This window comes from Chiloscyllium plagiosum, unplaced genomic scaffold, assembly GCF_037043375.1.
Source record: "Chiloscyllium plagiosum isolate Xiang-an unplaced genomic scaffold, Cpla_swu_hap1 HiC_scaffold_35, whole genome shotgun sequence".
Taxonomy (NCBI): domain Eukaryota; kingdom Metazoa; phylum Chordata; class Chondrichthyes; order Orectolobiformes; family Hemiscylliidae; genus Chiloscyllium; species Chiloscyllium plagiosum.
In genome coordinates, this window is record NW_028270173.1 from 16,478,689 (window position 1) to 16,505,339 (window position 26,651).

The 26,651-nt window shown below is 45.4% G+C and overlaps 16 non-coding genes across 16 annotated transcripts; all 16 read right to left on the reverse strand.

Annotated features, from left to right (window-relative positions):
• Nucleotides 1-1,448: 1,448 nt before the first annotated feature.
• On the reverse strand, nucleotides 1,449-1,519 carry trnag-gcc (transfer RNA glycine (anticodon GCC)). Its single transcript has one exon. It is a non-coding gene; the product is annotated as a tRNA-Gly (tRNA).
• A 1,548-nt stretch (nucleotides 1,520-3,067) lies between these two features.
• On the reverse strand, nucleotides 3,068-3,138 carry trnag-gcc (transfer RNA glycine (anticodon GCC)). Its single transcript has one exon. It is a non-coding gene; the product is annotated as a tRNA-Gly (tRNA).
• A 1,548-nt stretch (nucleotides 3,139-4,686) lies between these two features.
• On the reverse strand, nucleotides 4,687-4,757 carry trnag-gcc (transfer RNA glycine (anticodon GCC)). The gene has a single exon. It is a non-coding gene; the product is annotated as a tRNA-Gly (tRNA).
• Nucleotides 4,758-6,305: 1,548 nt separating this feature from the next.
• Nucleotides 6,306-6,376, reverse strand: trnag-gcc (transfer RNA glycine (anticodon GCC)). The gene has a single exon. It is a non-coding gene; the product is annotated as a tRNA-Gly (tRNA).
• A 1,548-nt stretch (nucleotides 6,377-7,924) lies between these two features.
• Nucleotides 7,925-7,995, reverse strand: trnag-gcc (transfer RNA glycine (anticodon GCC)). Its single transcript has one exon. It is a non-coding gene; the product is annotated as a tRNA-Gly (tRNA).
• Nucleotides 7,996-9,549: 1,554 nt separating this feature from the next.
• Nucleotides 9,550-9,620, reverse strand: trnag-gcc (transfer RNA glycine (anticodon GCC)). The gene has a single exon. It is a non-coding gene; the product is annotated as a tRNA-Gly (tRNA).
• Nucleotides 9,621-11,168: 1,548 nt separating this feature from the next.
• On the reverse strand, nucleotides 11,169-11,239 carry trnag-gcc (transfer RNA glycine (anticodon GCC)). Its single transcript has one exon. It is a non-coding gene; the product is annotated as a tRNA-Gly (tRNA).
• A 1,548-nt stretch (nucleotides 11,240-12,787) lies between these two features.
• Nucleotides 12,788-12,858, reverse strand: trnag-gcc (transfer RNA glycine (anticodon GCC)). The gene has a single exon. It is a non-coding gene; the product is annotated as a tRNA-Gly (tRNA).
• A 1,548-nt stretch (nucleotides 12,859-14,406) lies between these two features.
• trnag-gcc (transfer RNA glycine (anticodon GCC)) lies at nucleotides 14,407-14,477 on the reverse strand. The gene has a single exon. It is a non-coding gene; the product is annotated as a tRNA-Gly (tRNA).
• Nucleotides 14,478-16,031: 1,554 nt separating this feature from the next.
• trnag-gcc (transfer RNA glycine (anticodon GCC)) lies at nucleotides 16,032-16,102 on the reverse strand. Its single transcript has one exon. It is a non-coding gene; the product is annotated as a tRNA-Gly (tRNA).
• Nucleotides 16,103-17,650: 1,548 nt separating this feature from the next.
• trnag-gcc (transfer RNA glycine (anticodon GCC)) lies at nucleotides 17,651-17,721 on the reverse strand. Its single transcript has one exon. It is a non-coding gene; the product is annotated as a tRNA-Gly (tRNA).
• A 1,548-nt stretch (nucleotides 17,722-19,269) lies between these two features.
• Nucleotides 19,270-19,340, reverse strand: trnag-gcc (transfer RNA glycine (anticodon GCC)). Its single transcript has one exon. It is a non-coding gene; the product is annotated as a tRNA-Gly (tRNA).
• A 1,548-nt stretch (nucleotides 19,341-20,888) lies between these two features.
• trnag-gcc (transfer RNA glycine (anticodon GCC)) lies at nucleotides 20,889-20,959 on the reverse strand. The gene has a single exon. It is a non-coding gene; the product is annotated as a tRNA-Gly (tRNA).
• Nucleotides 20,960-22,513: 1,554 nt separating this feature from the next.
• trnag-gcc (transfer RNA glycine (anticodon GCC)) lies at nucleotides 22,514-22,584 on the reverse strand. Its single transcript has one exon. It is a non-coding gene; the product is annotated as a tRNA-Gly (tRNA).
• A 1,548-nt stretch (nucleotides 22,585-24,132) lies between these two features.
• Nucleotides 24,133-24,203, reverse strand: trnag-gcc (transfer RNA glycine (anticodon GCC)). Its single transcript has one exon. It is a non-coding gene; the product is annotated as a tRNA-Gly (tRNA).
• A 1,548-nt stretch (nucleotides 24,204-25,751) lies between these two features.
• Nucleotides 25,752-25,822, reverse strand: trnag-gcc (transfer RNA glycine (anticodon GCC)). The gene has a single exon. It is a non-coding gene; the product is annotated as a tRNA-Gly (tRNA).
• Nucleotides 25,823-26,651: the final 829 nt, after the last annotated feature.

Genomic DNA, 26,651 nt, shown 5'->3' on the forward strand with positions numbered 1-26,651 from the left:
CTCCAATCTCCAGCATCTGCAGCCCTGACTTTCTCCATTGCTGATATAGCGAGAAACCAAGTAGGAAAATCGCAATGAAGTGCTCTTTGTTTGACTGGTTTGATTTGATCTGAACACTGATTTTTATTTCAAAATATATAAAGTAAATAATACAACTAGGATTCGAGGCTCAAAATTATTACGTGCAAATTATAGTTTGCCTAGATGGTTCCTGACCAAGTGGAGAACGCTATTCTTAAAAAGGAAATGAGTTCTACTTGAATTATAACATTAACGTGTTACGTGCACACAATCAGCACGACTCATATTTATAAACACAAGAACATAGAGATGGTGATAGAAAGAGCCCACAGATCAAGCCTGCATGCCATCGTTAATGATCAACTTCACTTTCCTGCACATCCCTTGGTTTTGGAAACATACCAACTATTTCTCCAATCCAGCCTCAAATAGAACATAGAACATAGAAAAGTACAGCACAGAACAGGCCCTTTGGCCCACGATGTTGTGCCGAGGTTTCATCCTAATGTAATGTAACCTACGCAACCCTCAACTCACTGCTCTCCATGTACACGTCCAGCAGTTCCTTAAATGACCCCAATGACTCTGCTTCCACCACCACAGCTGGCAACCCATTCCATGCATTCGCAACTCTCTGCGTAAAGATCCTACCTCTGACGTCTCCTTGATACTTTCCTCCTAATATCTTCAAACTTTGACTCCGGCTATTGACTCTGTCTGTGCCACTCATTATTCAAAGATATTGAATGCGAGAACATCAATGACGCTCTGTTGTGAAGAACTGAGTAGGTTTACAATCTTTGTTTATCCACTGGTTGGAGTCACATCTAGCACAAAGAAAGACGATTGCGTTCGTCAGAGGGCATTGGCTTTCTGGATTTGAACCTAGTATGGTCTGCTTCAGTATCTGAGGAGTTGTCAGTGGTGCTATCATTATGCAATCGTGAACAAAAATGCACACTTCTGACTATATGACAGAAGGAAGGTCACTGATGAAGCAGCAGAAGATGTTTGGATATATGACAGTACCCTTCCTGATGAAGGACTCCTGCCCGAGAGGTCGATTTTGCTGGTCCTCGGATGCTGCCTGCCCCGCAGTGCTTTTCCAGCACCACTCTAATCTCATTCGGCGTATGCAGTCTGGCCCATCATTCTGGGATCACGGCCGGTCATCTCACTATGTCGATTTTACTTAATGCCATTAGTTTCCAGAAACCTATGGATTCCGTCATGAAAATGCTCAAAAATGGAGCCTGCAGCGCAGTGTGGGGCGGAGATTTCTATCCGATCCCACACGAGGAGTGAACACATGTCTGTTAACCGCGCGCGCAGCAGGACATCGGTGAGTCTGCAGCCAGGCGAAACAGACTTTGCATCGGGCTGAACTCGGTTATGCCGTGCAGCATTCGAAATAAAGGGAGCGGCAATGCATTGGCCGGGAATCGAACCCGGGCCTCCCGCGTGGCAGGCGAGAATTCTACCACTGAACCACCAATGCGCCGGCGGACAACGTGCGCGAGAACTTTACTACACTTTGAACTCCAGCAGAAAACTTAACCGGTATTGTTGATATTCTGCACAGTGGTGCAGCAAACTGACTCCAATCTCCAGCATCTGCAGCCCTGACTTTCTCCATTGCTGATATAGCGAGAAACCAAGTAGGAAAATCGCAATGAAGTGCTCTTTGTTTGACTGGTTTGATTTGATCTGAACACTGATTTTTATTTCAAAATATATAAAGTAAATAATACAACTAGGATTCGAGGCTCAAAATTATTACGTGCAAATTATAGTTTGCCTAGATGGTTCCTGACCAAGTGGAGAACGCTATTCTTAAAAAGGAAATGAGTTCTACTTGAATTATAACATTAACGTGTTACGTGCACACAATCAGCACGACTCATATTTATAAACACAAGAACATAGAGATGGTGATAGAAAGAGCCCACAGATCAAGCCTGCATGCCATCGTTAATGATCAACTTCACTTTCCTGCACATCCCTTGGTTTTGGAAACATACCAACTATTTCTCCAATCCAGCCTCAAATAGAACATAGAACATAGAAAAGTACAGCACAGAACAGGCCCTTTGGCCCACGATGTTGTGCCGAGGTTTCATCCTAATGTAATGTAACCTACGCAACCCTCAACTCACTGCTCTCCATGTACACGTCCAGCAGTTCCTTAAATGACCCCAATGACTCTGCTTCCACCACCACAGCTGGCAACCCATTCCATGCATTCGCAACTCTCTGCGTAAAGATCCTACCTCTGACGTCTCCTTGATACTTTCCTCCTAATATCTTCAAACTTTGACTCCGGCTATTGACTCTGTCTGTGCCACTCATTATTCAAAGATATTGAATGCGAGAACATCAATGACGCTCTGTTGTGAAGAACTGAGTAGGTTTACAATCTTTGTTTATCCACTGGTTGGAGTCACATCTAGCACAAATAAAGACGATTGCGTTCGTCAGAGGGCATTGGCTTTCTGGATTTGAACCTAGTATGGTCTGCTTCAGTATCTGAGGAGTTGTCAGTGGTGCTATCATTATGCAATCGTGAACAAAAATGCACACTTCTGACTATATGACAGAAGGAAGGTCACTGATGAAGCAGCAGAAGATGTTTGGATATATGACAGTACCCTTCCTGATGAAGGACTCCTGCCCGAGAGGTCGATTTTGCTGGTCCTCGGATGCTGCCTGCCCCGCAGTGCTTTTCCAGCACCACTCTAATCTCATTCGGCGTATGCAGTCTGGCCCATCATTCTGGGATCACGGCCGGTCATCTCACTATGTCGATTTTACTTAATGCCATTAGTTTCCAGAAACCTATGGATTCCGTCATGAAAATGCTCAAAAATGGAGCCTGCAGCGCAGTGTGGGGCGGAGATTTCTATCCGATCCCACACGAGGAGTGAACACATGTCTGTTAACCGCGCGCGCAGCAGGACATCGGTGAGTCTGCAGCCAGGCGAAACAGACTTTGCATCGGGCTGAACTCGGTTATGCCGTGCAGCATTCGAAATAAAGGGAGCGGCAATGCATTGGCCGGGAATCGAACCCGGGCCTCCCGCGTGGCAGGCGAGAATTCTACCACTGAACCACCAATGCGCCGGCGGACAACGTGCGCGAGAACTTTACTACACTTTGAACTCCAGCAGAAAACTTAACCGGTATTGTTGATATTCTGCACAGTGGTGCAGCAAACTGACTCCAATCTCCAGCATCTGCAGCCCTGACTTTCTCCATTGCTGATATAGCGAGAAACCAAGTAGGAAAATCGCAATGAAGTGCTCTTTGTTTGACTGGTTTGATTTGATCTGAACACTGATTTTTATTTCAAAATATATAAAGTAAATAATACAACTAGGATTCGAGGCTCAAAATTATTACGTGCAAATTATAGTTTGCCTAGATGGTTCCTGACCAAGTGGAGAACGCTATTCTTAAAAAGGAAATGAGTTCTACTTGAATTATAACATTAACGTGTTACGTGCACACAATCAGCACGACTCATATTTATAAACACAAGAACATAGAGATGGTGATAGAAAGAGCCCACAGATCAAGCCTGCATGCCATCGTTAATGATCAACTTCACTTTCCTGCACATCCCTTGGTTTTGGAAACATACCAACTATTTCTCCAATCCAGCCTCAAATAGAACATAGAACATAGAAAAGTACAGCACAGAACAGGCCCTTTGGCCCACGATGTTGTGCCGAGGTTTCATCCTAATGTAATGTAACCTACGCAACCCTCAACTCACTGCTCTCCATGTACACGTCCAGCAGTTCCTTAAATGACCCCAATGACTCTGCTTCCACCACCACAGCTGGCAACCCATTCCATGCATTCGCAACTCTCTGCGTAAAGATCCTACCTCTGACGTCTCCTTGATACTTTCCTCCTAATATCTTCAAACTTTGACTCCGGCTATTGACTCTGTCTGTGCCACTCATTATTCAAAGATATTGAATGCGAGAACATCAATGACGCTCTGTTGTGAAGAACTGAGTAGGTTTACAATCTTTGTTTATCCACTGGTTGGAGTCACATCTAGCACAAATAAAGACGATTGCGTTCGTCAGAGGGCATTGGCTTTCTGGATTTGAACCTAGTATGGTCTGCTTCAGTATCTGAGGAGTTGTCAGTGGTGCTATCATTATGCAATCGTGAACAAAAATGCACACTTCTGACTATATGACAGAAGGAAGGTCACTGATGAAGCAGCAGAAGATGTTTGGATATATGACAGTACCCTTCCTGATGAAGGACTCCTGCCCGAGAGGTCGATTTTGCTGGTCCTCGGATGCTGCCTGCCCCGCAGTGCTTTTCCAGCACCACTCTAATCTCATTCGGCGTATGCAGTCTGGCCCATCATTCTGGGATCACGGCCGGTCATCTCACTATGTCGATTTTACTTAATGCCATTAGTTTCCAGAAACCTATGGATTCCGTCATGAAAATGCTCAAAAATGGAGCCTGCAGCGCAGTGTGGGGCGGAGATTTCTATCCGATCCCACACGAGGAGTGAACACATGTCTGTTAACCGCGCGCGCAGCAGGACATCGGTGAGTCTGCAGCCAGGCGAAACAGACTTTGCATCGGGCTGAACTCGGTTATGCCGTGCAGCATTCGAAATAAAGGGAGCGGCAATGCATTGGCCGGGAATCGAACCCGGGCCTCCCGCGTGGCAGGCGAGAATTCTACCACTGAACCACCAATGCGCCGGCGGACAACGTGCGCGAGAACTTTACTACACTTTGAACTCCAGCAGAAAACTTAACCGGTATTGTTGATATTCTGCACAGTGGTGCAGCAAACTGACTCCAATCTCCAGCATCTGCAGCCCTGACTTTCTCCATTGCTGATATAGCGAGAAACCAAGTAGGAAAATCGCAATGAAGTGCTCTTTGTTTGACTGGTTTGATTTGATCTGAACACTGATTTTTATTTCAAAATATATAAAGTAAATAATACAACTAGGATTCGAGGCTCAAAATTATTACGTGCAAATTATAGTTTGCCTAGATGGTTCCTGACCAAGTGGAGAACGCTATTCTTAAAAAGGAAATGAGTTCTACTTGAATTATAACATTAACGTGTTACGTGCACACAATCAGCACGACTCATATTTATAAACACAAGAACATAGAGATGGTGATAGAAAGAGCCCACAGATCAAGCCTGCATGCCATCGTTAATGATCAACTTCACTTTCCTGCACATCCCTTGGTTTTGGAAACATACCAACTATTTCTCCAATCCAGCCTCAAATAGAACATAGAACATAGAAAAGTACAGCACAGAACAGGCCCTTTGGCCCACGATGTTGTGCCGAGGTTTCATCCTAATGTAATGTAACCTACGCAACCCTCAACTCACTGCTCTCCATGTACACGTCCAGCAGTTCCTTAAATGACCCCAATGACTCTGCTTCCACCACCACAGCTGGCAACCCATTCCATGCATTCGCAACTCTCTGCGTAAAGATCCTACCTCTGACGTCTCCTTGATACTTTCCTCCTAATATCTTCAAACTATGACTCCGGCTATTGACTCTGTCTGTGCCACTCATTATTCAAAGATATTGAATGCGAGAACATCAATGACGCTCTGTTGTGAAGAACTGAGTAGGTTTACAATCTTTGTTTATCCACTGGTTGGAGTCACATCTAGCACAAAGAAAGACGATTGCGTTCGTCAGAGGGCATTGGCTTTCTGGATTTGAACCTTCTATGGTCTGCTTCAGTATCTGAGGAGTTGTCAGTGGTGCTATCATTATGCAATCGTGAACAAAAATGCACACTTCTGACTATATGACAGAAGGAAGGTCACTGATGAAGCAGCAGAAGATGTTTGGATATATGACAGTACCCTTCCTGATGAAGGACTCCTGCCCGAGAGGTCGATTTTGCTGGTCCTCGGATGCTGCCTGCCCCGCAGTGCTTTTCCAGCACCACTCTAATCTCATTCGGCGTATGCAGTCTGGCCCATCATTCTGGGATCACGGCCGGTCATCTCACTATGTCGATTTTACTTAATGCCATTAGTTTCCAGAAACCTATGGATTCCGTCATGAAAATGCTCAAAAATGGAGCCTGCAGCGCAGTGTGGGGCGGAGATTTCTATCCGATCCCACACGAGGAGTGAACACATGTCTGTTAACCGCGCGCGCAGCAGGACATCGGTGAGTCTGCAGCCAGGCGAAACAGACTTTGCATCGGGCTGAACTCGGTTATGCCGTGCAGCATTCGAAATAAAGGGAGCGGCAATGCATTGGCCGGGAATCGAACCCGGGCCTCCCGCGTGGCAGGCGAGAATTCTACCACTGAACCACCAATGCGCCGGCGGACAACGTGCGCGAGAACTTTACTACACTTTGAACTCCAGCAGAAAACTTAACCGGTATTGTTGATATTCTGCACAGTGGTGCAGCAAACTGACTCCAATCTCCAGCATCTGCAGCCCTGACTTTCTCCATTGCTGATATAGCGAGAAACCAAGTAGGAAAATCGCAATGAAGTGCTCTTTGTTTGACTGGTTTGATTTGATCTGAACACTGATTTTTATTTCAAAATATATAAAGTAAATAATACAACTAGGATTCGAGGCTCAAAATTATTACGTGCAAATTATAGTTTGCCTAGATGGTTCCTGACCAAGTGGAGAACGCTATTCTTAAAAAGGAAATGAGTTCTACTTGAATTATAACATTAACGTGTTACGTGCACACAATCAGCACGACTCATATTTATAAACACAAGAACATAGAGATGGTGATAGAAAGAGCCCACAGATCAAGCCTGCATGCCATCGTTAATGATCAACTTCACTTTCCTGCACATCCCTTGGTTTTGGAAACATACCAACTATTTCTCCAATCCAGCCTCAAATAGAACATAGAACATAGAAAAGTACAGCACAGAACAGGCCCTTTGGCCCACGATGTTGTGCCGAGGTTTCATCCTAATGTAATGTAACCTACGCAACCCTCAACTCACTGCTCTCCATGTACACGTCCAGCAGTTCCTTAAATGACCCCAATGACTCTGCTTCCACCACCACAGCTGGCAACCCATTCCATGCATTCGCAACTCTCTGCGTAAAGATCCTACCTCTGACGTCTCCTTGATACTTTCCTCCTAATATCTTCAAACTATGACTCCGGCTATTGACTCTGTCTGTGCCACTCATTATTCAAAGATATTGAATGCGAGAACATCAATGACGCTCTGTTGTGAAGAACTGAGTAGGTTTACAATCTTTGTTTATCCACTGGTTGGAGTCACATCTAGCACAAAGAAAGACGATTGCGTTCGTCAGAGGGCATTGGCTTTCTGGATTTGAACCTAGTATGGTCTGCTTCAGTATCTGAGGAGTTGTCAGTGGTGCTATCATTATGCAATCGTGAACAAAAATGCACACTTCTGACTATATGACAGAAGGAAGGTCACTGATGAAGCAGCAGAAGATGTTTGGATATATGACAGTACCCTTCCTGATGAAGGACTCCTGCCCGAGAGGTCGATTTTGCTGGTCCTCGGATGCTGCCTGCCCCGCAGTGCTTTTCCAGCACCACTCTAATCTCATTCGGCGTATGCAGTCTGGCCCATCATTCTGGGATCACGGCCGGTCATCTCACTATGTCGATTTTACTTAATGCCATTAGTTTCCAGAAACCTATGGATTCCGTCATGAAAATGCTCAAAAATGGAGCCTGCAGCGCAGTGTGGGGCGGAGATTTCTATCCGATCCCACACGAGGAGTGAACACATGTCTGTTAACCGCGCGCGCAGCAGGACATCGGTGAGTCTGCAGCCAGGCGAAACAGACTTTGCATCGGGCTGAACTCGGTTATGCCGTGCAGCATTCGAAATAAAGGGAGCGGCAATGCATTGGCCGGGAATCGAACCCGGGCCTCCCGCGTGGCAGGCGAGAATTCTACCACTGAACCACCAATGCGCCGGCGGACAACGTGCGCGAGAACTTTACTACACTTTGAACTCCAGCAGAAAACTTAACCGGTATTGTTGATATTCTGCACAGTGGTGCAGCAAACTGACTCCAATCTCCAGCATCTGCAGCCCTGACTTTCTCCATTGCTGATATAGCGAGAAACCAAGTAGGAAAATCGCAATGAAGTGCTCTTTGTTTGACTGGTTTGATTTGATCTGAACACTGATTTTTATTTCAAAATATATAAAGTAAATAATACAACTAGGATTCGAGGCTCAAAATTATTACGTGCAAATTATAGTTTGCCTAGATGGTTCCTGACCAAGTGGAGAACGCTATTCTTAAAAAGGAAATGAGTTCTACTTGAATTATAACATGCACGTTGAATTATTACGTGCACACAATCAGCACGACTCATATTTATAAACACAAGAACATAGAGATGGTGATAGAAAGAGCCCACAGATCAAGCCTGCATGCCATCGTTAATGATCAACTTCACTTTCCTGCACATCCCTTGGTTTTGGAAACATACCAACTATTTCTCCAATCCAGCCTCAAATAGAACATAGAACATAGAAAAGTACAGCACAGAACAGGCCCTTTGGCCCACGATGTTGTGCCGAGGTTTCATCCTAATGTAATGTAACCTACGCAACCCTCAACTCACTGCTCTCCATGTACACGTCCAGCAGTTCCTTAAATGACCCCAATGACTCTGCTTCCACCACCACAGCTGGCAACCCATTCCATGCATTCGCAACTCTCTGCGTAAAGATCCTACCTCTGACGTCTCCTTGATACTTTCCTCCTAATATCTTCAAACTATGACTCCGGCTATTGACTCTGTCTGTGCCACTCATTATTCAAAGATATTGAATGCGAGAACATCAATGACGCTCTGTTGTGAAGAACTGAGTAGGTTTACAATCTTTGTTTATCCACTGGTTGGAGTCACATCTAGCACAAAGAAAGACGATTGCGTTCGTCAGAGGGCATTGGCTTTCTGGATTTGAACCTTCTATGGTCTGCTTCAGTATCTGAGGAGTTGTCAGTGGTGCTATCATTATGCAATCGTGAACAAAAATGCACACTTCTGACTATATGACAGAAGGAAGGTCACTGATGAAGCAGCAGAAGATGTTTGGATATATGACAGTACCCTTCCTGATGAAGGACTCCTGCCCGAGAGGTCGATTTTGCTGGTCCTCGGATGCTGCCTGCCCCGCAGTGCTTTTCCAGCACCACTCTAATCTCATTCGGCGTATGCAGTCTGGCCCATCATTCTGGGATCACGGCCGGTCATCTCACTATGTCGATTTTACTTAATGCCATTAGTTTCCAGAAACCTATGGATTCCGTCATGAAAATGCTCAAAAATGGAGCCTGCAGCGCAGTGTGGGGCGGAGATTTCTATCCGATCCCACACGAGGAGTGAACACATGTCTGTTAACCGCGCGCGCAGCAGGACATCGGTGAGTCTGCAGCCAGGCGAAACAGACTTTGCATCGGGCTGAACTCGGTTATGCCGTGCAGCATTCGAAATAAAGGGAGCGGCAATGCATTGGCCGGGAATCGAACCCGGGCCTCCCGCGTGGCAGGCGAGAATTCTACCACTGAACCACCAATGCGCCGGCGGACAACGGGCGCGAGAACTTTACTACACTTTGAACTCCAGCAGAAAACTTAACCGGTATTGTTGATATTCTGCACAGTGGTGCAGCAAACTGACTCCAATCTCCAGCATCTGCAGCCCTGACTTTCTCCATTGCTGATATAGCGAGAAACCAAGTAGGAAAATCGCAATGAAGTGCTCTTTGTTTGACTGGTTTGATTTGATCTGAACACTGATTTTTATTTCAAAATATATAAAGTAAATAATACAACTAGGATTCGAGGCTCAAAATTATTACGTGCAAATTATAGTTTGCCTAGATGGTTCCTGACCAAGTGGAGAACGCTATTCTTAAAAAGGAAATGAGTTCTACTTGAATTATAACATTAACGTGTTACGTGCACACAATCAGCACGACTCATATTTATAAACACAAGAACATAGAGATGGTGATAGAAAGAGCCCACAGATCAAGCCTGCATGCCATCGTTAATGATCAACTTCACTTTCCTGCACATCCCTTGGTTTTGGAAACATACCAACTATTTCTCCAATCCAGCCTCAAATAGAACATAGAACATAGAAAAGTACAGCACAGAACAGGCCCTTTGGCCCACGATGTTGTGCCGAGGTTTCATCCTAATGTAATGTAACCTACGCAACCCTCAACTCACTGCTCTCCATGTACACGTCCAGCAGTTCCTTAAATGACCCCAATGACTCTGCTTCCACCACCACAGCTGGCAACCCATTCCATGCATTCGCAACTCTCTGCGTAAAGATCCTACCTCTGACGTCTCCTTGATACTTTCCTCCTAATATCTTCAAACTATGACTCCGGCTATTGACTCTGTCTGTGCCACTCATTATTCAAAGATATTGAATGCGAGAACATCAATGACGCTCTGTTGTGAAGAACTGAGTAGGTTTACAATCTTTGTTTATCCACTGGTTGGAGTCACATCTAGCACAAAGAAAGACGATTGCGTTCGTCAGAGGGCATTGGCTTTCTGGATTTGAACCTTCTATGGTCTGCTTCAGTATCTGAGGAGTTGTCAGTAGTGCTATCATTATGCAATCGTGAACAAAAATGCACACTTCTGACTATATGACAGAAGGAAGGTCACTGATGAAGCAGCAGAAGATGTTTGGATATATGACAGTACCCTTCCTGATGAAGGACTCCTGCCCGAGAGGTCGATTTTGCTGGTCCTCGGATGCTGCCTGCCCCGCAGTGCTTTTCCAGCACCACTCTAATCTCATTCGGCGTATGCAGTCTGGCCCATCATTCTGGGATCACGGCCGGTCATCTCACTATGTCGATTTTACTTAATGCCATTAGTTTCCAGAAACCTATGGATTCCGTCATGAAAATGCTCAAAAATGGAGCCTGCAGCGCAGTGTGGGGCGGAGATTTCTATCCGATCCCACACGAGGAGTGAACACATGTCTGTTAACCGCGCGCGCAGCAGGACATCGGTGAGTCTGCAGCCAGGCGAAACAGACTTTGCATCGGGCTGAACTCGGTTATGCCGTGCAGCATTCGAAATAAAGGGAGCGGCAATGCATTGGCCGGGAATCGAACCCGGGCCTCCCGCGTGGCAGGCGAGAATTCTACCACTGAACCACCAATGCGCCGGCGGACAACGGGCGCGAGAACTTTACTACACTTTGAACTCCAGCAGAAAACTTAACCGGTATTGTTGATATTCTGCACAGTGGTGCAGCAAACTGACTCCAATCTCCAGCATCTGCAGCCCTGACTTTCTCCATTGCTGATATAGCGAGAAACCAAGTAGGAAAATCGCAATGAAGTGCTCTTTGTTTGACTGGTTTGATTTGATCTGAACACTGATTTTTATTTCAAAATATATAAAGTAAATAATACAACTAGGATTCGAGGCTCAAAATTATTACGTGCAAATTATAGTTTGCCTAGATGGTTCCTGACCAAGTGGAGAACGCTATTCTTAAAAAGGAAATGAGTTCTACTTGAATTATAACATTAACGTGTTACGTGCACACAATCAGCACGACTCATATTTATAAACACAAGAACATAGAGATGGTGATAGAAAGAGCCCACAGATCAAGCCTGCATGCCATCGTTAATGATCAACTTCACTTTCTTGCACATCCCTTGGTTTTGGAAACATACCAACTATTTCTCCAATCCAGCCTCAAATAGAACATAGAACATAGAAAAGTACAGCACAGAACAGGCCCTTTGGCCCACGATGTTGTGCCGAGGTTTCATCCTAATGTAATGTAACCTACGCAACCCTCAACTCACTGCTCTCCATGTACACGTCCAGCAGTTCCTTAAATGACCCCAATGACTCTGCTTCCACCACCACAGCTGGCAACCCATTCCATGCATTCGCAACTCTCTGCGTAAAGATCCTACCTCTGACGTCTCCTTGATACTTTCCTCCTAATATCTTCAAACTATGACTCCGGCTATTGACTCTGTCTGTGCCACTCATTATTCAAAGATATTGAATGCGAGAACATCAATGACGCTCTGTTGTGAAGAACTGAGTAGGTTTACAATCTTTGTTTATCCACTGGTTGGAGTCACATCTAGCACAAAGAAAGACGATTGCGTTCGTCAGAGGGCATTGGCTTTCTGGATTTGAACCTTCTATGGTCTGCTTCAGTATCTGAGGAGTTGTCAGTGGTGCTATCATTATGCAATCGTGAACAAAAATGCACACTTCTGACTATATGACAGAAGGAAGGTCACTGATGAAGCAGCAGAAGATGTTTGGATATATGACAGTACCCTTCCTGATGAAGGACTCCTGCCCGAGAGGTCGATTTTGCTGGTCCTCGGATGCTGCCTGCCCCGCAGTGCTTTTCCAGCACCACTCTAATCTCATTCGGCGTATGCAGTCTGGCCCATCATTCTGGGATCACGGCCGGTCATCTCACTATGTCGATTTTACTTAATGCCATTAGTTTCCAGAAACCTATGGATTCCGTCATGAAAATGCTCAAAAATGGAGCCTGCAGCGCAGTGTGGGGCGGAGATTTCTATCCGATCCCACACGAGGAGTGAACACATGTCTGTTAACCGCGCGCGCAGCAGGACATCGGTGAGTCTGCAGCCAGGCGAAACAGACTTTGCATCGGGCTGAACTCGGTTATGCCGTGCAGCATTCGAAATAAAGGGAGCGGCAATGCATTGGCCGGGAATCGAACCCGGGCCTCCCGCGTGGCAGGCGAGAATTCTACCACTGAACCACCAATGCGCCGGCGGACAACGTGCGCGAGAACTTTACTACACTTTGAACTCCAGCAGAAAACTTAACCGGTATTGTTGATATTCTGCACAGTGGTGCAGCAAACTGACTCCAATCTCCAGCATCTGCAGCCCTGACTTTCTCCATTGCTGATATAGCGAGAAACCAAGTAGGAAAATCGCAATGAAGTGCTCTTTGTTTGACTGGTTTGATTTGATCTGAACACTGATTTTTATTTCAAAATATATAAAGTAAATAATACAACTAGGATTCGAGGCTCAAAATTATTACGTGCAAATTATAGTTTGCCTAGATGGTTCCTGACCAAGTGGAGAACGCTATTCTTAAAAAGGAAATGAGTTCTACTTGAATTATAACATTAACGTGTTACGTGCACACAATCAGCACGACTCATATTTATAAACACAAGAACATAGAGATGGTGATAGAAAGAGCCCACAGATCAAGCCTGCATGCCATCGTTAATGATCAACTTCACTTTCCTGCACATCCCTTGGTTTTGGAAACATACCAACTATTTCTCCAATCCAGCCTCAAATAGAACATAGAACATAGAAAAGTACAGCACAGAACAGGCCCTTTGGCCCACGATGTTGTGCCGAGGTTTCATCCTAATGTAATGTAACCTACGCAACCCTCAACTCACTGCTCTCCATGTACACGTCCAGCAGTTCCTTAAATGACCCCAATGACTCTGCTTCCACCACCACAGCTGGCAACCCATTCCATGCATTCGCAACTCTCTGCGTAAAGATCCTACCTCTGACGTCTCCTTGATACTTTCCTCCTAATATCTTCAAACTATGACTCCGGCTATTGACTCTGTCTGTGCCACTCATTATTCAAAGATATTGAATGCGAGAACATCAATGACGCTCTGTTGTGAAGAACTGAGTAGGTTTACAATCTTTGTTTATCCACTGGTTGGAGTCACATCTAGCACAAAGAAAGACGATTGCGTTCGTCAGAGGGCATTGGCTTTCTGGATTTGAACCTAGTATGGTCTGCTTCAGTATCTGAGGAGTTGTCAGTGGTGCTATCATTATGCAATCGTGAACAAAAATGCACACTTCTGACTATATGACAGAAGGAAGGTCACTGATGAAGCAGCAGAAGATGTTTGGATATATGACAGTACCCTTCCTGATGAAGGACTCCTGCCCGAGAGGTCGATTTTGCTGGTCCTCGGATGCTGCCTGCCCCGCAGTGCTTTTCCAGCACCACTCTAATCTCATTCGGCGTATGCAGTCTGGCCCATCATTCTGGGATCACGGCCGGTCATCTCACTATGTCGATTTTACTTAATGCCATTAGTTTCCAGAAACCTATGGATTCCGTCATGAAAATGCTCAAAAATGGAGCCTGCAGCGCAGTGTGGGGCGGAGATTTCTATCCGATCCCACACGAGGAGTGAACACATGTCTGTGAACCGCGCGCGCAGCAGGACATCGGTGAGTCTGCAGCCAGGCGAAACAGACTTTGCATCGGGCTGAACTCGGTTATGCCGTGCAGCATTCGAAATAAAGGGAGCGGCAATGCATTGGCCGGGAATCGAACCCGGGCCTCCCGCGTGGCAGGCGAGAATTCTACCACTGAACCACCAATGCGCCGGCGGACAACGTGCGCGAGAACTTTACTACACTTTGAACTCCAGCAGAAAACTTAACCGGTATTGTTGATATTCTGCACAGTGGTGCAGCAAACTGACTCCAATCTCCAGCATCTGCAGCCCTGACTTTCTCCATTGCTGATATAGCGAGAAACCAAGTAGGAAAATCGCAATGAAGTGCTCTTTGTTTGACTGGTTTGATTTGATCTGAACACTGATTTTTATTTCAAAATATATAAAGTAAATAATACAACTAGGATTCGAGGCTCAAAATTATTACGTGCAAATTATAGTTTGCCTAGATGGTTCCTGACCAAGTGGAGAACGCTATTCTTAAAAAGGAAATGAGTTCTACTTGAATTATAACATGCACGTTGAATTATTACGTGCACACAATCAGCACGACTCATATTTATAAACACAAGAACATAGAGATGGTGATAGAAAGAGCCCACAGATCAAGCCTGCATGCCATCGTTAATGATCAACTTCACTTTCCTGCACATCCCTTGGTTTTGGAAACATACCAACTATTTCTCCAATCCAGCCTCAAATAGAACATAGAACATAGAAAAGTACAGCACAGAACAGGCCCTTTGGCCCACGATGTTGTGCCGAGGTTTCATCCTAATGTAATGTAACCTACGCAACCCTCAACTCACTGCTCTCCATGTACACGTCCAGCAGTTCCTTAAATGACCCCAATGACTCTGCTTCCACCACCACAGCTGGCAACCCATTCCATGCATTCGCAACTCTCTGCGTAAAGATCCTACCTCTGACGTCTCCTTGATACTTTCCTCCTAATATCTTCAAACTATGACTCCGGCTATTGACTCTGTCTGTGCCACTCATTATTCAAAGATATTGAATGCGAGAACATCAATGACGCTCTGTTGTGAAGAACTGAGTAGGTTTACAATCTTTGTTTATCCACTGGTTGGAGTCACATCTAGCACAAAGAAAGACGATTGCGTTCGTCAGAGGGCATTGGCTTTCTGGATTTGAACCTTCTATGGTCTGCTTCAGTATCTGAGGAGTTGTCAGTAGTGCTATCATTATGCAATCGTGAACAAAAATGCACACTTCTGACTATATGACAGAAGGAAGGTCACTGATGAAGCAGCAGAAGATGTTTGGATATATGACAGTACCCTTCCTGATGAAGGACTCCTGCCCGAGAGGTCGATTTTGCTGGTCCTCGGATGCTGCCTGCCCCGCAGTGCTTTTCCAGCACCACTCTAATCTCATTCGGCGTATGCAGTCTGGCCCATCATTCTGGGATCACGGCCGGTCATCTCACTATGTCGATTTTACTTAATGCCATTAGTTTCCAGAAACCTATGGATTCCGTCATGAAAATGCTCAAAAATGGAGCCTGCAGCGCAGTGTGGGGCGGAGATTTCTATCCGATCCCACACGAGGAGTGAACACATGTCTGTTAACCGCGCGCGCAGCAGGACATCGGTGAGTCTGCAGCCAGGCGAAACAGACTTTGCATCGGGCTGAACTCGGTTATGCCGTGCAGCATTCGAAATAAAGGGAGCGGCAATGCATTGGCCGGGAATCGAACCCGGGCCTCCCGCGTGGCAGGCGAGAATTCTACCACTGAACCACCAATGCGCCGGCGGACAACGGGCGCGAGAACTTTACTACACTTTGAACTCCAGCAGAAAACTTAACCGGTATTGTTGATATTCTGCACAGTGGTGCAGCAAACTGACTCCAATCTCCAGCATCTGCAGCCCTGACTTTCTCCATTGCTGATATAGCGAGAAACCAAGTAGGAAAATCGCAATGAAGTGCTCTTTGTTTGACTGGTTTGATTTGATCTGAACACTGATTTTTATTTCAAAATATATAAAGTAAATAATACAACTAGGATTCGAGGCTCAAAATTATTACGTGCAAATTATAGTTTGCCTAGATGGTTCCTGACCAAGTGGAGAACGCTATTCTTAAAAAGGAAATGAGTTCTACTTGAATTATAACATTAACGTGTTACGTGCACACAATCAGCACGACTCATATTTATAAACACAAGAACATAGAGATGGTGATAGAAAGAGCCCACAGATCAAGCCTGCATGCCATCGTTAATGATCAACTTCACTTTCTTGCACATCCCTTGGTTTTGGAAACATACCAACTATTTCTCCAATCCAGCCTCAAATAGAACATAGAACATAGAAAAGTACAGCACAGAACAGGCCCTTTGGCCCACGATGTTGTGCCGAGGTTTCATCCTAATGTAATGTAACCTACGCAACCCTCAACTCACTGCTCTCCATGTACACGTCCAGCAGTTCCTTAAATGACCCCAATGACTCTGCTTCCACCACCACAGCTGGCAACCCATTCCATGCATTCGCAACTCTCTGCGTAAAGATCCTACCTCTGACGTCTCCTTGATACTTTCCTCCTAATATCTTCAAACTATGACTCCGGCTATTGACTCTGTCTGTGCCACTCATTATTCAAAGATATTGAATGCGAGAACATCAATGACGCTCTGTTGTGAAGAACTGAGTAGGTTTACAATCTTTGTTTATCCACTGGTTGGAGTCACATCTAGCACAAAGAAAGACGATTGCGTTCGTCAGAGGGCATTGGCTTTCTGGATTTGAACCTTCTATGGTCTGCTTCAGTATCTGAGGAGTTGTCAGTGGTGCTATCATTATGCAATCGTGAACAAAAATGCACACTTCTGACTATATGACAGAAGGAAGGTCACTGATGAAGCAGCAGAAGATGTTTGGATATATGACAGTACCCTTCCTGATGAAGGACTCCTGCCCGAGAGGTCGATTTTGCTGGTCCTCGGATGCTGCCTGCCCCGCAGTGCTTTTCCAGCACCACTCTAATCTCATTCGGCGTATGCAGTCTGGCCCATCATTCTGGGATCACGGCCGGTCATCTCACTATGTCGATTTTACTTAATGCCATTAGTTTCCAGAAACCTATGGATTCCGTCATGAAAATGCTCAAAAATGGAGCCTGCAGCGCAGTGTGGGGCGGAGATTTCTATCCGATCCCACACGAGGAGTGAACACATGTCTGTTAACCGCGCGCGCAGCAGGACATCGGTGAGTCTGCAGCCAGGCGAAACAGACTTTGCATCGGGCTGAACTCGGTTATGCCGTGCAGCATTCGAAATAAAGGGAGCGGCAATGCATTGGCCGGGAATCGAACCCGGGCCTCCCGCGTGGCAGGCGAGAATTCTACCACTGAACCACCAATGCGCCGGCGGACAACGTGCGCGAGAACTTTACTACACTTTGAACTCCAGCAGAAAACTTAACCGGTATTGTTGATATTCTGCACAGTGGTGCAGCAAACTGACTCCAATCTCCAGCATCTGCAGCCCTGACTTTCTCCATTGCTGATATAGCGAGAAACCAAGTAGGAAAATCGCAATGAAGTGCTCTTTGTTTGACTGGTTTGATTTGATCTGAACACTGATTTTTATTTCAAAATATATAAAGTAAATAATACAACTAGGATTCGAGGCTCAAAATTATTACGTGCAAATTATAGTTTGCCTAGATGGTTCCTGACCAAGTGGAGAACGCTATTCTTAAAAAGGAAATGAGTTCTACTTGAATTATAACATTAACGTGTTACGTGCACACAATCAGCACGACTCATATTTATAAACACAAGAACATAGAGATGGTGATAGAAAGAGCCCACAGATCAAGCCTGCATGCCATCGTTAATGATCAACTTCACTTTCTTGCACATCCCTTGGTTTTGGAAACATACCAACTATTTCTCCAATCCAGCCTCAAATAGAACATAGAACATAGAAAAGTACAGCACAGAACAGGCCCTTTGGCCCACGATGTTGTGCCGAGGTTTCATCCTAATGTAATGTAACCTACGCAACCCTCAACTCACTGCTCTCCATGTACACGTCCAGCAGTTCCTTAAATGACCCCAATGACTCTGCTTCCACCACCACAGCTGGCAACCCATTCCATGCATTCGCAACTCTCTGCGTAAAGATCCTACCTCTGACGTCTCCTTGATACTTTCCTCCTAATATCTTCAAACTATGACTCCGGCTATTGACTCTGTCTGTGCCACTCATTATTCAAAGATATTGAATGCGAGAACATCAATGACGCTCTGTTGTGAAGAACTGAGTAGGTTTACAATCTTTGTTTATCCACTGGTTGGAGTCACATCTAGCACAAAGAAAGACGATTGCGTTCGTCAGAGGGCATTGGCTTTCTGGATTTGAACCTTCTATGGTCTGCTTCAGTATCTGAGGAGTTGTCAGTGGTGCTATCATTATGCAATCGTGAACAAAAATGCACACTTCTGACTATATGACAGAAGGAAGGTCACTGATGAAGCAGCAGAAGATGTTTGGATATATGACAGTACCCTTCCTGATGAAGGACTCCTGCCCGAGAGGTCGATTTTGCTGGTCCTCGGATGCTGCCTGCCCCGCAGTGCTTTTCCAGCACCACTCTAATCTCATTCGGCGTATGCAGTCTGGCCCATCATTCTGGGATCACGGCCGGTCATCTCACTATGTCGATTTTACTTAATGCCATTAGTTTCCAGAAACCTATGGATTCCGTCATGAAAATGCTCAAAAATGGAGCCTGCAGCGCAGTGTGGGGCGGAGATTTCTATCCGATCCCACACGAGGAGTGAACACATGTCTGTTAACCGCGCGCGCAGCAGGACATCGGTGAGTCTGCAGCCAGGCGAAACAGACTTTGCATCGGGCTGAACTCGGTTATGCCGTGCAGCATTCGAAATAAAGGGAGCGGCAATGCATTGGCCGGGAATCGAACCCGGGCCTCCCGCGTGGCAGGCGAGAATTCTACCACTGAACCACCAATGCGCCGGCGGACAACGTGCGCGAGAACTTTACTACACTTTGAACTCCAGCAGAAAACTTAACCGGTATTGTTGATATTCTGCACAGTGGTGCAGCAAACTGACTCCAATCTCCAGCATCTGCAGCCCTGACTTTCTCCATTGCTGATATAGCGAGAAACCAAGTAGGAAAATCGCAATGAAGTGCTCTTTGTTTGACTGGTTTGATTTGATCTGAACACTGATTTTTATTTCAAAATATATAAAGTAAATAATACAACTAGGATTCGAGGCTCAAAATTATTACGTGCAAATTATAGTTTGCCTAGATGGTTCCTGACCAAGTGGAGAACGCTATTCTTAAAAAGGAAATGAGTTCTACTTGAATTATAACATTAACGTGTTACGTGCACACAATCAGCACGACTCATATTTATAAACACAAGAACATAGAGATGGTGATAGAAAGAGCCCACAGATCAAGCCTGCATGCCATCGTTAATGATCAACTTCACTTTCCTGCACATCCCTTGGTTTTGGAAACATACCAACTATTTCTCCAATCCAGCCTCAAATAGAACATAGAACATAGAAAAGTACAGCACAGAACAGGCCCTTTGGCCCACGATGTTGTGCCGAGGTTTCATCCTAATGTAATGTAACCTACGCAACCCTCAACTCACTGCTCTCCATGTACACGTCCAGCAGTTCCTTAAATGACCCCAATGACTCTGCTTCCACCACCACAGCTGGCAACCCATTCCATGCATTCGCAACTCTCTGCGTAAAGATCCTACCTCTGACGTCTCCTTGATACTTTCCTCCTAATATCTTCAAACTATGACTCCGGCTATTGACTCTGTCTGTGCCACTCATTATTCAAAGATATTGAATGCGAGAACATCAATGACGCTCTGTTGTGAAGAACTGAGTAGGTTTACAATCTTTGTTTATCCACTGGTTGGAGTCACATCTAGCACAAAGAAAGACGATTGCGTTCGTCAGAGGGCATTGGCTTTCTGGATTTGAACCTAGTATGGTCTGCTTCAGTATCTGAGGAGTTGTCAGTGGTGCTATCATTATGCAATCGTGAACAAAAATGCACACTTCTGACTATATGACAGAAGGAAGGTCACTGATGAAGCAGCAGAAGATGTTTGGATATATGACAGTACCCTTCCTGATGAAGGACTCCTGCCCGAGAGGTCGATTTTGCTGGTCCTCGGATGCTGCCTGCCCCGCAGTGCTTTTCCAGCACCACTCTAATCTCATTCGGCGTATGCAGTCTGGCCCATCATTCTGGGATCACGGCCGGTCATCTCACTATGTCGATTTTACTTAATGCCATTAGTTTCCAGAAACCTATGGATTCCGTCATGAAAATGCTCAAAAATGGAGCCTGCAGCGCAGTGTGGGGCGGAGATTTCTATCCGATCCCACACGAGGAGTGAACACATGTCTGTGAACCGCGCGCGCAGCAGGACATCGGTGAGTCTGCAGCCAGGCGAAACAGACTTTGCATCGGGCTGAACTCGGTTATGCCGTGCAGCATTCGAAATAAAGGGAGCGGCAATGCATTGGCCGGGAATCGAACCCGGGCCTCCCGAGTGGCAGGCGAGAATTCTACCACTGAACCACCAATGCGCCGGCGGACAACGTGCGCGAGAACTTTACTACACTTTGAACTCCAGCAGAAAACTTAACCGGTATTGTTGATATTCTGCACAGTGGTGCAGCAAACTGACTCCAATCTCCAGCATCTGCAGCCCTGACTTTCTCCATTGCTGATATAGCGAGAAACCAAGTAGGAAAATCGCAATGAAGTGCTCTTTGTTTGACTGGTTTGATTTGATCTGAACACTGATTTTTATTTCAAAATATATAAAGTAAATAATACAACTAGGATTCGAGGCTCAAAATTATTACGTGCAAATTATAGTTTGCCTAGATGGTTCCTGACCAAGTGGAGAACGCTATTCTTAAAAAGGAAATGAGTTCTACTTGAATTATAACATGCACGTTGAATTATTACGTGCACACAATCAGCACGACTCATATTTATAAACACAAGAACATAGAGATGGTGATAGAAAGAGCCCACAGATCAAGCCTGCATGCCATCGTTAATGATCAACTTCACTTTCCTGCACATCCCTTGGTTTTGGAAACATACCAACTATTTCTCCAATCCAGCCTCAAATAGAACATAGAACATAGAAAAGTACAGCACAGAACAGGCCCTTTGGCCCACGATGTTGTGCCGAGGTTTCATCCTAATGTAATGTAACCTACGCAACCCTCAACTCACTGCTCTCCATGTACACGTCCAGCAGTTCCTTAAATGACCCCAATGACTCTGCTTCCACCACCACAGCTGGCAACCCATTCCATGCATTCGCAACTCTCTGCGTAAAGATCCTACCTCTGACGTCTCCTTGATACTTTCCTCCTAATATCTTCAAACTATGACTCCGGCTATTGACTCTGTCTGTGCCACTCATTATTCAAAGATATTGAATGCGAGAACATCAATGACGCTCTGTTGTGAAGAACTGAGTAGGTTTACAATCTTTGTTTATCCACTGGTTGGAGTCACATCTAGCACAAAGAAAGACGATTGCGTTCGTCAGAGGGCATTGGCTTTCTGGATTTGAACCTTCTATGGTCTGCTTCAGTATCTGAGGAGTTGTCAGTAGTGCTATCATTATGCAATCGTGAACAAAAATGCACACTTCTGACTATATGACAGAAGGAAGGTCACTGATGAAGCAGCAGAAGATGTTTGGATATATGACAGTACCCTTCCTGATGAAGGACTCCTGCCCGAGAGGTCGATTTTGCTGGTCCTCGGATGCTGCCTGCCCCGCAGTGCTTTTCCAGCACCACTCTAATCTCATTCGGCGTATGCAGTCTGGCCCATCATTCTGGGATCACGGCCGGTCATCTCACTATGTCGATTTTACTTAATGCCATTAGTTTCCAGAAACCTATGGATTCCGTCATGAAAATGCTCAAAAATGGAGCCTGCAGCGCAGTGTGGGGCGGAGATTTCTATCCGATCCCACACGAGGAGTGAACACATGTCTGTTAACCGCGCGCGCAGCAGGACATCGGTGAGTCTGCAGCCAGGCGAAACAGACTTTGCATCGGGCTGAACTCGGTTATGCCGTGCAGCATTCGAAATAAAGGGAGCGGCAATGCATTGGCCGGGAATCGAACCCGGGCCTCCCGCGTGGCAGGCGAGAATTCTACCACTGAACCACCAATGCGCCGGCGGACAACGGGCGCGAGAACTTTACTACACTTTGAACTCCAGCAGAAAACTTAACCGGTATTGTTGATATTCTGCACAGTGGTGCAGCAAACTGACTCCAATCTCCAGCATCTGCAGCCCTGACTTTCTCCATTGCTGATATAGCGAGAAACCAAGTAGGAAAATCGCAATGAAGTGCTCTTTGTTTGACTGGTTTGATTTGATCTGAACACTGATTTTTATTTCAAAATATATAAAGTAAATAATACAACTAGGATTCGAGGCTCAAAATTATTACGTGCAAATTATAGTTTGCCTAGATGGTTCCTGACCAAGTGGAGAACGCTATTCTTAAAAAGGAAATGAGTTCTACTTGAATTATAACATTAACGTGTTACGTGCACACAATCAGCACGACTCATATTTATAAACACAAGAACATAGAGATGGTGATAGAAAGAGCCCACAGATCAAGCCTGCATGCCATCGTTAATGATCAACTTCACTTTCTTGCACATCCCTTGGTTTTGGAAACATACCAACTATTTCTCCAATCCAGCCTCAAATAGAACATAGAACATAGAAAAGTACAGCACAGAACAGGCCCTTTGGCCCACGATGTTGTGCCGAGGTTTCATCCTAATGTAATGTAACCTACGCAACCCTCAACTCACTGCTCTCCATGTACACGTCCAGCAGTTCCTTAAATGACCCCAATGACTCTGCTTCCACCACCACAGCTGGCAACCCATTCCATGCATTCGCAACTCTCTGCGTAAAGATCCTACCTCTGACGTCTCCTTGATACTTTCCTCCTAATATCTTCAAACTATGACTCCGGCTATTGACTCTGTCTGTGCCACTCATTATTCAAAGATATTGAATGCGAGAACATCAATGACGCTCTGTTGTGAAGAACTGAGTAGGTTTACAATCTTTGTTTATCCACTGGTTGGAGTCACATCTAGCACAAAGAAAGACGATTGCGTTCGTCAGAGGGCATTGGCTTTCTGGATTTGAACCTTCTATGGTCTGCTTCAGTATCTGAGGAGTTGTCAGTGGTGCTATCATTATGCAATCGTGAACAAAAATGCACACTTCTGACTATATGACAGAAGGAAGGTCACTGATGAAGCAGCAGAAGATGTTTGGATATATGACAGTACCCTTCCTGATGAAGGACTCCTGCCCGAGAGGTCGATTTTGCTGGTCCTCGGATGCTGCCTGCCCCGCAGTGCTTTTCCAGCACCACTCTAATCTCATTCGGCGTATGCAGTCTGGCCCATCATTCTGGGATCACGGCCGGTCATCTCACTATGTCGATTTTACTTAATGCCATTAGTTTCCAGAAACCTATGGATTCCGTCATGAAAATGCTCAAAAATGGAGCCTGCAGCGCAGTGTGGGGCGGAGATTTCTATCCGATCCCACACGAGGAGTGAACACATGTCTGTTAACCGCGCGCGCAGCAGGACATCGGTGAGTCTGCAGCCAGGCGAAACAGACTTTGCATCGGGCTGAACTCGGTTATGCCGTGCAGCATTCGAAATAAAGGGAGCGGCAATGCATTGGCCGGGAATCGAACCCGGGCCTCCCGCGTGGCAGGCGAGAATTCTACCACTGAACCACCAATGCGCCGGCGGACAACGTGCGCGAGAACTTTACTACACTTTGAACTCCAGCAGAAAACTTAACCGGTATTGTTGATATTCTGCACAGTGGTGCAGCAAACTGACTCCAATCTCCAGCATCTGCAGCCCTGACTTTCTCCATTGCTGATATAGCGAGAAACCAAGTAGGAAAATCGCAATGAAGTGCTCTTTGTTTGACTGGTTTGATTTGATCTGAACACTGATTTTTATTTCAAAATATATAAAGTAAATAATACAACTAGGATTCGAGGCTCAAAATTATTACGTGCAAATTATAGTTTGCCTAGATGGTTCCTGACCAAGTGGAGAACGCTATTCTTAAAAAGGAAATGAGTTCTACTTGAATTATAACATTAACGTGTTACGTGCACACAATCAGCACGACTCATATTTATAAACACAAGAACATAGAGATGGTGATAGAAAGAGCCCACAGATCAAGCCTGCATGCCATCGTTAATGATCAACTTCACTTTCCTGCACATCCCTTGGTTTTGGAAACATACCAACTATTTCTCCAATCCAGCCTCAAATAGAACATAGAACATAGAAAAGTACAGCACAGAACAGGCCCTTTGGCCCACGATGTTGTGCCGAGGTTTCATCCTAATGTAATGTAACCTACGCAACCCTCAACTCACTGCTCTCCATGTACACGTCCAGCAGTTCCTTAAATGACCCCAATGACTCTGCTTCCACCACCACAGCTGGCAACCCATTCCATGCATTCGCAACTCTCTGCGTAAAGATCCTACCTCTGACGTCTCCTTGATACTTTCCTCCTAATATCTTCAAACTATGACTCCGGCTATTGACTCTGTCTGTGCCACTCATTATTCAAAGATATTGAATGCGAGAACATCAATGACGCTCTGTTGTGAAGAACTGAGTAGGTTTACAATCTTTGTTTATCCACTGGTTGGAGTCACATCTAGCACAAAGAAAGACGATTGCGTTCGTCAGAGGGCATTGGCTTTCTGGATTTGAACCTAGTATGGTCTGCTTCAGTATCTGAGGAGTTGTCAGTGGTGCTATCATTATGCAATCGTGAACAAAAATGCACACTTCTGACTATATGACAGAAGGAAGGTCACTGATGAAGCAGCAGAAGATGTTTGGATATATGACAGTACCCTTCCTGATGAAGGACTCCTGCCCGAGAGGTCGATTTTGCTGGTCCTCGGATGCTGCCTGCCCCGCAGTGCTTTTCCAGCACCACTCTAATCTCATTCGGCGTATGCAGTCTGGCCCATCATTCTGGGATCACGGCCGGTCATCTCACTATGTCGATTTTACTTAATGCCATTAGTTTCCAGAAACCTATGGATTCCGTCATGAAAATGCTCAAAAATGGAGCCTGCAGCGCAGTGTGGGGCGGAGATTTCTATCCGATCCCACACGAGGAGTGAACACATGTCTGTTAACCGCGCGCGCAGCAGGACATCGGTGAGTCTGCAGCCAGGCGAAACAGACTTTGCATCGGGCTGAACTCGGTTATGCCGTGCAGCATTCGAAATAAAGGGAGCGGCAATGCATTGGCCGGGAATCGAACCCGGGCCTCCCGCGTGGCAGGCGAGAATTCTACCACTGAACCACCAATGCGCCGGCGGACAACGTGCGCGAGAACTTTACTACACTTTGAACTCCAGCAGAAAACTTAACCGGTATTGTTGATATTCTGCACAGTGGTGCAGCAAACTGACTCCAATCTCCAGCATCTGCAGCCCTGACTTTCTCCATTGCTGATATAGCGAGAAACCAAGTAGGAAAATCGCAATGAAGTGCTCTTTGTTTGACTGGTTTGATTTGATCTGAACACTGATTTTTATTTCAAAATATATAAAGTAAATAATACAACTAGGATTCGAGGCTCAAAATTATTACGTGCAAATTATAGTTTGCCTAGATGGTTCCTGACCAAGTGGAGAACGCTATTCTTAAAAAGGAAATGAGTTCTACTTGAATTATAACATTAACGTGTTACGTGCACACAATCAGCACGACTCATATTTATAAACACAAGAACATAGAGATGGTGATAGAAAGAGCCCACAGATCAAGCCTGCATGCCATCGTTAATGATCAACTTCACTTTCCTGCACATCCCTTGGTTTTGGAAACATACCAACTATTTCTCCAATCCAGCCTCAAATAGAACATAGAACATAGAAAAGTACAGCACAGAACAGGCCCTTTGGCCCACGATGTTGTGCCGAGGTTTCATCCTAATGTAATGTAACCTACGCAACCCTCAACTCACTGCTCTCCATGTACACGTCCAGCAGTTCCTTAAATGACCCCAATGACTCTGCTTCCACCACCACAGCTGGCAACCCATTCCATGCATTCGCAACTCTCTGCGTAAAGATCCTACCTCTGACGTCTCCTTGATACTTTCCTCCTAATATCTTCAAACTTTGACTCCGGCTAT